The following is a 13,341-nucleotide window of genomic DNA, read 5'->3' as shown; positions in this document are numbered from 1 at the left end:
TATGCTACTTCCACAAGATCAGGCGGCTACCCTCACAAGATTGGTATGCGGTACTTTTATGACCTTGGTAACCTACCACCGCAAGGTCGGTATGCACTACTTCTACATGCTCCATAAGCTTCTTCGGCAAGGTCGGTATTCATTACTTATGCAAACATAACAACATGCACAACTATGCTGGGGACACATACAACTGCAAAGTATCAAAGACCTCAGACTACTGTTGAATGCTACAGTCGACGACATTCTCGGGGACTACATCAAGTGGGTGCACTTAGTATGCCCCCACTAGAAAATAAGAACACCTAGTGGGTGTGCCCCTCGCAATCCCACTTGGGAACAAAAATAAAAACAAGCCATGCGCAAAAGTCAAGAACCCGACTTAAGCCCGTACTTAGGATGGTACTTACTTTGATGTTGGCCTTTATAGCCTTGGTGGCACTGTATATGCCTCCCTTAGTCGGTTGTTCATCAGCTCCACCTAGCTCATGGCATCCTTACCGCGCCCACTTGGCTTTCCAGAATATGGTGCAGTGCAACGCGAATAGGTTGGTCGCGGCCGGGGCCGGTGAGGAAGCAGGTATTGCGGGCCCGAGTGTTACCCCAGCCATAGGAGTAACACTCAAAACTCCGGCCTTTGTGAGAGCCTTGACCGGAGAGACCGTGGGCACTCGGACATACAGGGCATCCTGCATCACGACAGCCATGTCGATCTGTGGATTTGGTAGTCAGCTTTCTATTCGCCGCCGAGATCGATCACTTCATTTGGCCCTACAAACACTTGGACGTCAAGAATTCGAAGGAACATGTTTTTCAAGTACAATCAAGACAAGCACGAAGGTCACCTTTGGAGGTTTCATCGTATGTCTTTGCTTGGCCCTTCTCTGTGTCCTTCAGGTCGAGTGAGGCAGTCGAAGTGTCAGCGTCGTGGCAGAGAATTCAGTCACACATCATACAAAAAACAATACATGATAATATAGATGCAAATGGACAAGATGCTTACGCCCATGCTACTTCTCAAACAACAGCGCCATAAATTGACACGTTGACGGAGATTGGGCTTGCGTTAGTTTTTCCCTTGAAGAGGAAAGGGTGATGCGGCACATGAGTAGTAAGTATTTCCCTCAGTTTGAGAACCAAGGTATCGATCCAGAAGGAGGGTCTCGTCAAGTCCAGAGTACCCGCGCAAACACAATCAAGCTTGCACCCAACGCTTCAAAGGGGTTTTCAATCCCTTCAAGATTGTTTGCAAAGTGAGATCTGAAGGCGGAAATTCCAATGAAATAAAAAGTGTAAGGCTGAAAATATGGTGTGGAGTAGACCCTGGGGGGCATAATGTTCACTAGAGGCTTCTCTCAAAATAGCAAGTATTACGGTGGGTGAACAAATTACTATCGAGCAATTGATAGAACTGCGCAAAGTCATGACGATATCTAAGGCAATGATCTAGCATATAGGCATCACGTCCGAGACAAGTAGACCGATACTTTCTGCATCTACTACTATTACTCCACACATCGACCGCTATCCAGCATGCATCTCGTGTATTGAGTTCGTGACGAACAGAGTAACGCTTTAAGAAAAATGACATGATGTAGAGGGATAATCTCAAACCAATGATGAAAACCCCATCTTTTTACCCTTGATGGCAACAACACGATATGTGCCTCGCTACCCCTTCTGTCAGTGGGTGAGGTCACCGCACGGTATGAACCCAAAGCCAAGCACTTCTCCCATTGCAAGAATCATAGATCTAGTTGGCCAAACAAAACCCACAACTCGAAGAGAATTACAAGGATATGAAATCATGCATAAGAGAGATCAGAAGAAACTCAAATTAGATTCATAGATAATATGATCATAAATCCACAATTCATCGGATCTCGACAAACACACCGCAGAAGAAGATTACATCGGATAGATCTCCATGAAGATCATGGAGAACTTTCTATTGAAGAAACAAGAGAGAGAATAAACCATCTAGTTACTAGCTATGAACCCGTAGGTCTATGGTGAACTACTCAAGCATCATCGGAGAGGTCATGGTGTTGATGGAGAAGCCTTCCGTGTTCGAATCCCCCTCCGGCAGGGCACCAGGATGTGCCCCATATGGGATCTTGCGGAGATAGAAGCTTGCGGCAGCGGAAAAGTGATTACGATGCTCCCCTGATTTTTATGGGAATATTTGGGAATTTATAGGCGCAAGATCTATGTCAGGGGACCTCCAGGGGGCCCACAAGCCTGGATGGCGTGGCCCCCCTGGCCGTGGGGTGGGGGCTTGTGGGGCCCCTGGTGCTCCTCTGGCTTGGACCCCAAGTCCTCCGATCTTCTTCTGTTCCAGAAAAAATCTTTTCGGGGATTTTCTTCCGTTTGGACTCCGTTTCAAAATCTCCTCTGAAAGGGGTCAAAAACATGGAAAAAACAGGAACTGGCACTTGGCACTGAGTTAATAAGTTAGTCCCATAAAACTAATAAAAGGCATGCAAAACATCCAAAGTTTGACAAGATAATAGCATGAAACAATCAAAAATTATAGAGACGTTGGAGACTCATCAAGCATCCCCAAGCTTAACTCCTGCTCGTCCTCGAGTAGGGAAGTGATAAAGACTGAATTTTTGAGGTGGAATGCTACCTAGCATAGTTGTCCTTTGCAACTTCTTTCACGTGGCATGAATGTTCAGATCCGTAAGATTCAAAAAAATAGTTTGCTATTGACATGAAAACAGTAATACTTCAAGCAAACTAGCAAAGTAATCATGATCTTTGAAAATAACAAGGCCAAAGAAAGATATCCCTACAAAATCATATACTCTGGCTATGCTCCATCATCCTCACACAACTAATATAAATCATGCACAACCCCGGAATTGGCCAAGTAATTGTTTTCTCACTCTTACTTTCTCAAACTTTTTATAACTATCACGCAATACATGAGCGCGAGCCATGAATATAACACTATAAGTGGAATAGAGTGTGGTGGTGGTTGTGAGACAAAAAGGAGGAGATGGTCACATTGACTCGGCGTATCTATAGGCTATGGAGATGCCCATTAATAGATATCAATGTGAACGAGTAGGGATTGCCATACAAGAGATGCACTAGAGCTATAAGTATGTGAAAGCTCAAGGGAAAACTAGTGGGTGTGCATCCAACTTGCTTGCTCACGAAGACCTAGGGCAATTTTGAGGAAGCCCATCATTGGAATATACAAGCCAAGTTATAAAACTAAGATTCCCACTAGCATATGGTAGTGACAAAGCAAGAAGCTCTCAATCATGAAGAACATGGTGCTAACATGAAGCACAAGTGTGGAAAAAGATAGTAGCATTGTCCCTTCTCTCTTTTTCTCTCATTTTTTTATTTGGGCTCTTAGGCCTCTTTTTTTCTTTTCTCTCCTTTTTTTGTTTTTGGACTCTTTGGCCTCTTTTTTTTTATTTGCTCACATGGGACAATGCTCTAATAATGATGATCATCACACTTTTTAGTTGCTCAAAGCTCAAAGATCACAATGATGATGACTCCATAGGAAATGCCTCCGGCAGTGTATCGGGATATGCAATGATCTAGTATGATCATGCAATGGCAATATGAGAGTTATGGCACAAGTCATGAGAGGGAACGGTGGGAGTTGCATGGCAATATATCTCGAAATGGCTATGAAAATGCCATAGGAGATAGGTATGGTGGCTGTTTTGAGGAAGGAATTTGGTGGGTTTGTGCACCGGCGAGAATTGCGCGGCGCTAGAGAGGCTAGCAATGGTGGAAGGTGAAAGTGCATCTATACCATGGACTCAACATTAGTCATAAAGAACTCACATACTTATTGCGAAAGTTTTTATTAGTAATCGAAACAAAGTGCTAAACGCATACTCCGAGGGGAAGGGTTGGTAGGTGTAAACCATCGCGCGATCCCGACCTCAACACAAAGGATGACAATCACTAGATCAATTATGCTCCGACTTCCTAACATAGCGGTTCACCATACATGCATGCTACGGGAATCACTAACTCCAACACAAGTATCTCTAGATTCACAACACCCTACTAACATAACTTTTAATATTACCGAATCCATGTCTCAAAACTAATTGAGAGGAATCAAAACTTCTCTTTCTACTCAATGCACATGAAGATGGAGGTTTTTGCATCCTCTTTGGGTACCTAGCACATGGGACTACTTTCATAGCATAAGCCAACTATCAAATCATGCACCGCCGTGCTCTAAAGATACAAGTGAAGCACAAGAGCAAAAGTATCTAGCTCAAAAGATATAAGTGAAGCACAAGAGCAAAAGTATCTAGCTCAAAAGATATAAGTGAAGCACAATGAGCATTCTAGCAAAATCACGATGAGTGAATGTCTCTCTCTCTCAAAAAGGTGTGCAGAAAGGATGATTGTGACACAACAAAAAGAAAAAAAAACTCCTAAGATACAAGACGCTCCAAGCAAAACACATATCATGTGGTGAATAAAAATATAGCTCCAAGTAATGTTACCGATTGATTGAAGACGAAAGAGGGGATGCCTTCCCGGGGCATCCCCAAGCTTAGGCTTTTCGATGTCCTTGAATTTGGCTTGGGGGGCCTTGGGAATCCCCAAGCTTGAGCTCTTTCCACTCCTTATCTCTTTGTCCATGAGAACGTCACCCAAAACTTGAAAACTTCACAACATAAAACTTAAACAGAAACTTGTGATAACATTAGTACAAGAAATAAACTACCACTTCTTTTGGTACTGTAGCAAACTTTAATTCCATCTACATTGATGATGGGCTACTGTATTCTCACTTTTCGATGGCTAGTACCCCCCCCCCGATACTAGCCATAGTTTCATCAAAACAAGCAACCAACTCAACTAAAACAGAATCTGTCAAAAACAGACAAGTCTGTAGTAATCTGTATACTTCGTATACTTATGGTACCTCAACAAATATGAAAAATTACGACGGTCTGGGGAAAAAGCATATCAATCAGCAGCGAAAAGAATCAACTCAAAATCTCTTTCTGAATAAAAATGAAAAATCATCTCGTGAGCGAAAAGTTTCTGTCTTTTTCCAGCAGGATCAAACAACCATTACCAAGACCAATCATAAAGGTTTTGCTTGGCTCAAACACGAAATGAAACACAAAAAACACAATCACAACAAAATTATGAAAGTGTGGATGCAACAAAACAGAAAGAAAAAGATAAATTCATTGGGTTGCCTCCCAACAAGCGCTATTGTTTAACGCCCTTAGCTAGGCATAGTAGCTATAGAATCACGTATCGTCGTCTTTGGTGCTCCAACCATAAGTAGCCCTCATCATGCATTCATAAGGCAATCTTATTTTCTTTCTAGGAAAGTGTTTCATGCCCTTCCTTAAAGGAAATTGAAATCTAATATTCCCTTCCTTCATATCGATGGTAGCATCGGTAGTCCTTAGGAAAGGTCTACCAAGAATAATAGGGCATGTAGGATTGCAATCAATGTAAAGCACAATGAAATCCACGGGTACATAGTTCCTATTTGCAATAATAATAACATCATTGATCCTTCCCATGGGTTTCTTGATAGTAGAATCAGCAAGATGCAAATTAAGAGAACACTCTTCAATCTCACTAAAACCCAGAATATCACATAAAGACTTTGGAATCGCAGAAACACTAGCACCCAAATCACACAAAGCATTGCACTCATAGTTTTTGATTTTGATTTTGATGGTAGGTTCCCACTCATCATGAATCTTTCTAGGGATAGAGACTTCCAATTCAAGTTTCTCTTCAAGAGATTTTGTCATAGCTTCGACGATATGATCGGTAAAATCTTTGTTTTGGCTATAAGCGTGTAGAGAGTTCAACATGGATTGCATCAAATAAATGCATTCAATCAAGGAGCAGCTATCATAATTGAATTCCTTGAAATCCACGGTAGTAATTTCATTACTACTCAAAGTTTTAACATCTTCTACTCCACTTTTAATGCTTTTAGCATCAAGATAGATGGACTCCGAATCATTGGGACACTTTTGAACCAAAGTGGATTCATATCCAGACCCATAATCATTAGGTTTGACACAAGAAAACAAAGATTCAATGGGAGTCACAGCAAGCACTTTAAGATCTTCGTGATTCTCATCACGAGAACACGCCTTTTTAAGCCATTCATGTCTAGCACGAATTTGGGCGGTTCTTTTTTGTCTCTCAATCATGGAAACACACATAGCTTTCAAAGTTTCATCCATGTTGATTTTGGGAGGAGCACATCTAACTTTCAAAGCATCAACATCACAAGAAATCCTATCAACGCTCTTAGCCAAATCGTCAATTTTGAGTAGTTTTTCCTCTATGGACGCATTGAAAATATTTTGAGAGTTGATGAACTCTTTGATATTACTCTCTAGATCAGAGGGTAATATATTGTAATTTCCATGAGGGTTGTTGTAGGAGTTGCCAAAATTGTTAGAGGAGTTACTTGGAAAAGGCCTACGAACATAGTTTCCTCTAAAAGCGTTGGTGTTGCCAAAGTTATTCCTACCAACAAAGTTAACGTCCAAGCTAGCGTTGCTACTCTCAATCAAAGAAGACAAAGTCAAATCATTAGGATCCAAACGAGCACTTCTACTAGCAACCAAATTCATTAACTCGTCCATCTTAGCACTCAACGAGTTAATTTCCTCTATAGCGTGTACCTTCTTACTAGTAGGTGACCTTTCAGTGTGCCACTGAGAGTAGTTCGTCATGATGTTGTCTAAGAGCTTTGTGGCTTCTCCTAACGTGATTTCTATGAACGTTCCACCTGAGGCGGAGTCCAATATATTTCTAGAAGCGAAATTCAAGCCAGCGTAAAAGATTTGAATAATCATCCAAAGAATCAAGCCATGAGCGGGACAATTTCTAATCATTAATTTCATTCTCTCCCAAGCTTGTGCAACATGTTCATGATCAAGTTGCTTGGAATTCATGATATCATTACGGAGAGATATGATCTTAGCCGGCGTAAAATACTTGGATATATAAGCATCTTTGCACTTATCCCAAGAATCGATACTATTTTTGGGCAAAGAAGAAAACCAAGTTTTTGCGCGATCTCGCAACGAGAAAGGAAAAAAGCTTCAATTTAATCATGTCATTATCCACATCTATTTTGTTTTGCATATCGCAAAGCTCAATGAAGGTAATGAGATGGGATGCGGCATCTTCACTAGGAAGGCCAGAGAATTGCTCTTTCATAACAAGATTCAGCAAAGCGGCATTGATTTCGTATGACTCCGCACTAGTGGCGGGAGCAATCGGAGTACTAATAAAATCATTATTATTAGTATTCGAGAAGTCACAAAGCTTGGTGTTTTCGTTCATGGTGACTTCAGCAAGCAAAAAAGCACACGAGCAAACAAAAAGTGGGCGAGAAAAAAGGGCAAACGAAAAGGCAAACAAAAAAGGAAAATGGGTGAAGTGGGGGAGAGGAAAACGAGAGGCAACTGGCAAACAAAGTAAATGCAAGAGATGAGTTTGCGACACTTTCTTGGATGAGTTCTTGACTTGATCTTCCTCCCCGGCAACGGTGCCAGAAATCCTTCTGCTACTTCTCAAACAACAGCGCCAACAATTGACACGCTGACGGAGATTGGGCTTGCGTTGGTTTTTCCCTTGAAGAGGAAAGGGTGATACATCACACGAGTAGTAAGCATTTCCCTCAGTTTGAGAACCAAGGTATCGATCCAGAAGGAGGGTCTCGTCAAGTCTAGAGTACCTGCGCAAACACAAACAAGCTTGCACCCAATGCTTCAAAGGGGTTGTCAATCCCTTCAAGATTGTTTGCAAAGTGAGATCTGAAGGCGGAAAGTGCAACGAAGTAAAAAGTGTAAGGCTGAAAATATGGTGTCGAGTAGACCCTTGAGGCCATAGTGTTCACTAGAGGCTTCTCTCAAAATAGCAAGTCTTATGGTGGGTGAACAAATTACTATCGAGCAACTGATAGAACTGCGCAAAGTCATGACGATATCTAAGGCAATGATCTAGCATATAGGCATCACGTCCGAGACAAGTAGACCAATAGTTTCACCATCTACTACTATTACTCCACACATCGACCGCTATCCAGCATGCATCTAGTGTATTGAGTTCATGACAAACAGAGTAACGCTTTAAGCAAGATGACATGATGTAGAGGGATAATCTCAAACCAATGATGAAAACCCCATCTTTTTACCCTTGATGGCAACAACACAATACGTTCCTCGCTACCCCTTCTGTCACTGGGTGAGATCACCGCACGGTATGAACCCAAAACCAAGCACTTCTCCCATTGCAAGAATCATAGATCTAGTTGGCCAAACAAAACCCACAACTCGAAGAGAATTACAAGGATATGAAATCATGCATAAGAGAGATCAGAAGAAACTCAAATAAGATTCATAGATAATATGATCACAAATCCACAATTCATCGAATCTCGACAAACACACTACAAAAGAAGATTGCATGGGATAGATCTCCATGAAGATCATGGAGAACTTTGTATTGAAGATCCAAGAGAGAGAAGAAGCCATCTAGTTACTAGCTATGGACCCGTAGGTCTATGGTGAACTACCCACGCATCATCGGAGAGGTCATGGTGTTGATGGACAAGCCTTCCGTGTCTGAATCCCCCCTGCAGCAGGGCACCAGGACGTGCCCCAGATGGGATCTTGCGAAGACAGAAGCTTGCGGCGGCGGAAAAGTGATTACGGTGCTCCCCTGATTTTTTTGGGAATATTTGGGAATTTATAGGCGCAAGATCTAGGTCAGGGGAACTCCAAGGGGCCCACAAGCCTGAATGGCGCGGCCCCCCTGGCCACTGGGTGGGGGCTTGTGGGGCCCCTCTTGCTCCTCTCGCTTGGCCCCCGAAGTACTCCGATCTTCTTCCGTTCCAGAAAAAATCTTTTCGGGGATTTTATTCCATTTGGACTCCGTTTCAAAATCTCCTCTGAAAGGGGTCAAAAACATGGAAAAAACAGGAACTGACACTTGGCACTGAGTTAATAAGTTAGTCCCAGAAAATAAATAAAAGGCATGCAAAACATCCAAAGTTTGACAAGATAATAGCATGAAACTATCAGAAATTATAGATATGTTGGAGACGTATCAGCCCACGCCCGGGTACCCTGGCGACCTACCTTACGAGGTGGACTTCCTGGCGTTTACTCGAGAGCTGCTGCGTGTCCAGTGGCCCAGCTCCCGCACATTCAAACAAGAGATCACAGAGAAGTACGATGACAAAACCCATCCTTCCGAGTTCCTGAGCATATACACCATCGTGGTGCAGGCTGCTGATGGCCGAGACGAGAAGATACTTGCCAACTACTTTCTGTTGGTGGTCAAGCCCAACGTCAGATCATGGTTGATGCACCTACCCAAGAACACCATGTCCTCTTAGGCAGAACTGTGCCAGGATTTCCTCGGCGCCATCACGGGCGGCCATCAAGATCCAGGCCAGGAAAGCGACCTCCACCTCATCGCCCAGAAAGAAGGTGAAACCTTGCGCAAGTACATCCACAGGTTCAGCCGAATCCAGCACAACATACGAGATGTCCACCCTACCGCTGTCATCTGCGTGTTCCACCAGAATGTGCGGAACCGAAAGATGCGTGAGGAGATGGCGATGAACAAGATCCGGGATGTCGCCGAGCTCTATGCTCTGGTTGACAAATGTGCAAGGGCTGAAGAAGGGCGGAGGATCCCCGACACGGAGGCTGTCACAGAAACTAACTCTGAAGTGGAAGGCGCTCCTACGGCAACAGACAACAGCGCCGGAAATTGGCACGTTGAAGGAGACTGGGCTTGCGTTGGTTTTTCCCTTGAAGAGGAAAGGGTGATGCAGCACAGGAGAAGTAAGTATTTCCCTCAGTTTGAGAACCAAGGTATCAATCCAGTAGGAGAATCTCGTCAAGTCCAGAGTACCTGCGCAAACACAAAAGAGCTTGCACCCAACGCTTTAAAGGGGTTGTCAATCCCTTGAAGATTGATTGCAAAGTGAGATCTGAAGGCAGAAAGTGCAACGAAGTAAAAGTGCAAGGCTGAAAATATGGTGTGGAGTAGACCCAGGGGCCATAGTGTTCACTAGAGGCTTCTCTCAAAATAGCAAATATCACGGTGGGTGAACAAATTACTGTCGATCAATTGATAGAACCGCACAAAGTCATGACGATATCTAAGGCAATGATCATACATATAGGCATCACGTCCGAGACAAGTACACCGATACTTTCTGCATCTACTACTATTACTCCACACATCGACCGCTATCCAGCATGCATATAGTGTATTGAGTTCATGACTAACAGAGTAACGCCTTAAGCAAGATGACATGATGTAGAGGGATAAACTCAAACCAATGATGAAAACCCCATCTTTTTACCCTTGATGGCAACAACACGATGCGTGCCTCGCTACCCCATCTGTCACTGGGTGAGGTCATCGCACGGTATGAACCCAAAACCAAGCACTTCTCCCATTGCAAGAATCATAGATCAAGTTGGCCAAACAAAACCCACAACTCAAAGAGAATTACAAGGATATGAAATCATACATAAAAGAGATTAGAAGAAACTCAAATAAGATTCATAGATAATCCGATCATAAATCCACAATTCATCGGATGTCGACAAACAAACCGCAAAAGAAGATTACATCGGATGGATCTCCATGAAGATCATGGAGAACTTTGTATTGAAGATCCAAGAGAGAGAAGAAGCCATCTAGCTACTAGCTATGGACCCGTAGGTCTATGGTGAACTACTCACGCATCATCGGAGAGGTCATGGTGTTCATGAAGAAGCCCTCCGTATCCGAATCCCCCTCCGACAGGGCACCATAACGTGCCCCAGATGGGATCTTGCAGAGACAGAAGCTTGCGGCGGCGGAAAAGTACTTCCGATGATCTCCTCATTTTTTCTGGGATTTTAGGGAATATATAGGCGCAAAACCGAGGGCAGAGGTGGCCCATGGAGCCCACAAGCTTGGGAGGCGCGGGCCCCCTGGTCGTGCCATGAGGGCTTGTGGGGTCCCTGCAGGCCCCGTGTCCTGATTCTCCGGCTTCCCGATCTTTTTCTGTTTCGGAAAAAATCTTTTTGTTAGTTTCATACCATTTGGACTCCGTTCAAAATCCTCCTCTGAAAGGGGTCAAAAACATGGAAAAAATAGGAACTGGCATTTGGCACTGAGTTAATAAGTTAGTCCCAAAAAATATATAAAAGGCATACAAAATATCCAAAGTTTGACAAGATAATAGCGTGAAACCATCAAAAATTATATATACGTTGGAGACGTATCAGGCGCCGCCACACCGTCCAAAAGGGGCCAATGCAGGAAGCGCAAGGGCAAAGCCGTATTGTCTATAGAAGGGTCCGGCACCCCTGACACCGCCAAGAAGTCCAAAGTGGACACACCCAACAAGGATGTTGCTGGATGTGCACCTTGCCAGGACTTGGCGCTGGCCGACTAGCCAGAAGGCTCCGGCAAGCAATATTGCAAGATTCACCGCACCAAGGGCCATGACCTCTAGGACTGCCAGCAAGTAGAGAAACTTGTCAAGAGGCAAAAGGACGAGTATGAGAAGCGCGAAAAGGAGAAGGCCCAGGGGAACGCTGAGGGGTCCGGCAAGCAGAGGGGCGGCCGCCGCGGCAGAGTCAAACCAAGAAAGGAAAAACCTGCCCATGGTCGCGACAAGGAAAAGGAGGAGGAGGACGACGACTGTGTCCACGAGGAGGAGGGGTCTAATGACCTGGAGTTCCAGAAGGCTACCGGCATGATGAGCGTTGACAAGAGCGCCTTGCTCCACTCCTCCTGCAGCCACTTTAAGAGGTGGGCTCGTGAGGTCATTGCGGTGGAGCCCTCTGTCGATGCTCGGAAGCCACTGAAATGGTCACAGACCCCCATCATCTTCAACGCTGAGGACCACCCTGATCGCACAACAGCGGTCGGGTGTTTGCCATTGTTGGTATCCCCGACAATCCGCTACCTCAAAGTGACAAAGATTTTGGTCGACGGCGGGCCCGACATGAATATGATTATCCCGAGGAGTATGGAGCATTTCAAGGGGTCGGTCCCGAGAAGATCTAGTCAAAAGGGAAAGTCACGGTGCTGTTAATGTTCGGCAGCGACATGAACTACAGGACGGAGAAAGTCGTCTTCAATGTCGCCGAGATTCCGTTGGGTTACATGGAATTCTTGGTCGCCCCGCGCTGGCCAAATTTATGGCCGCGTCGCATTATGCTTACAACACGCTGAAGATGCCTGGGTCTATCGGCGTTCTCGTCATTAACACTGACAAGAAAGATGCACTTGTCTGCACCGACCAGCTCTACCGGTAAGCTGCCACAGCACAAGCCGCCAAGGCGTCCGTTTCTGTCGCTAGGGCTGGCGGGAAGAAGAGAACCAGCGAGAGGACCACCATCGCACCCCTCGGCAAACACACCTCTTTGGAGTACTGCGTTGCCGTTGACGATGTGCCAGAGAGTTCCAGCGCTAGGGGCAAGAAATCCAAAGCTGCTCCGCCCGAGACTAAGAAGGTGCCCGCCAGGGAAGACGGCTCGGGGGGAACTTTTATAATAAGTTCAACCCTCGATCCCAAATAGGAAAGCGCTCTCATTGCCTTCCTACGGGCGAATCTTGATGTGTTTGCATGGCAACCATCTGGTATCCCAAGACTTCCCAGGACGGTAATTGAGCATCACCTTGCCGTCTGGCCCCATGCGCGTCCCGTCAAGCAGAAGGTTCAGAAGCAAGCTTTGGAACGCCAAGAGGTCATTGCCAAGGAGATCAAGAAGCTAGAGGCAGCATGTTTTGTTTGAGGGGTCATCCATCCTACATGGCTGGCCAATACGGTAGTAGTGCGTAAGGTGAATGACAAGCGGAGGCTGTGTATCGACTTTACTAATGTCAATAAAGCATGCCTGAAAGATCCCTTCCCCTTGCTGCGCATCTACCAGATTGTGGACTCCCCAACAGGTTGTGACTTGCTGTCCTTCATAGATGCCTATTCCGGCTACCATCAGATCTTCATGGCAAAGGAGGACGAAGACAAAAACCGTGTTTGTCACCCCTTGCGGCACGTATTGCTTCGTGTGTATGCCATTCGGGTTGAAGAACGTTGGAATCATGTTCGCTAGAGCAATTCAGATCGGTTTTAAACCATAGCTCCATAGAAATATTGAGGGCTACATGGATGATATAGTGGTCAAGACAAAGGACAAGGCAACACTTATACAAGATCAGGAGGAGACATTCAACAACTTGTGCAAAATCAATCCGAAGCTCAACACCGAGAAATGTGTGTTCGGTGTCTCGTCCGGCAAGCTCCTCAGGTTATTTGTGTCCCAGCAG

Source organism: Hordeum vulgare, chromosome 6H, assembly GCF_904849725.1.
Source record: "Hordeum vulgare subsp. vulgare chromosome 6H, MorexV3_pseudomolecules_assembly, whole genome shotgun sequence".
In the NCBI taxonomy this organism is placed as follows: Eukaryota; Viridiplantae; Streptophyta; class Magnoliopsida; order Poales; family Poaceae; genus Hordeum; species Hordeum vulgare.
This window is presented reverse-complemented; position numbering follows the sequence as displayed.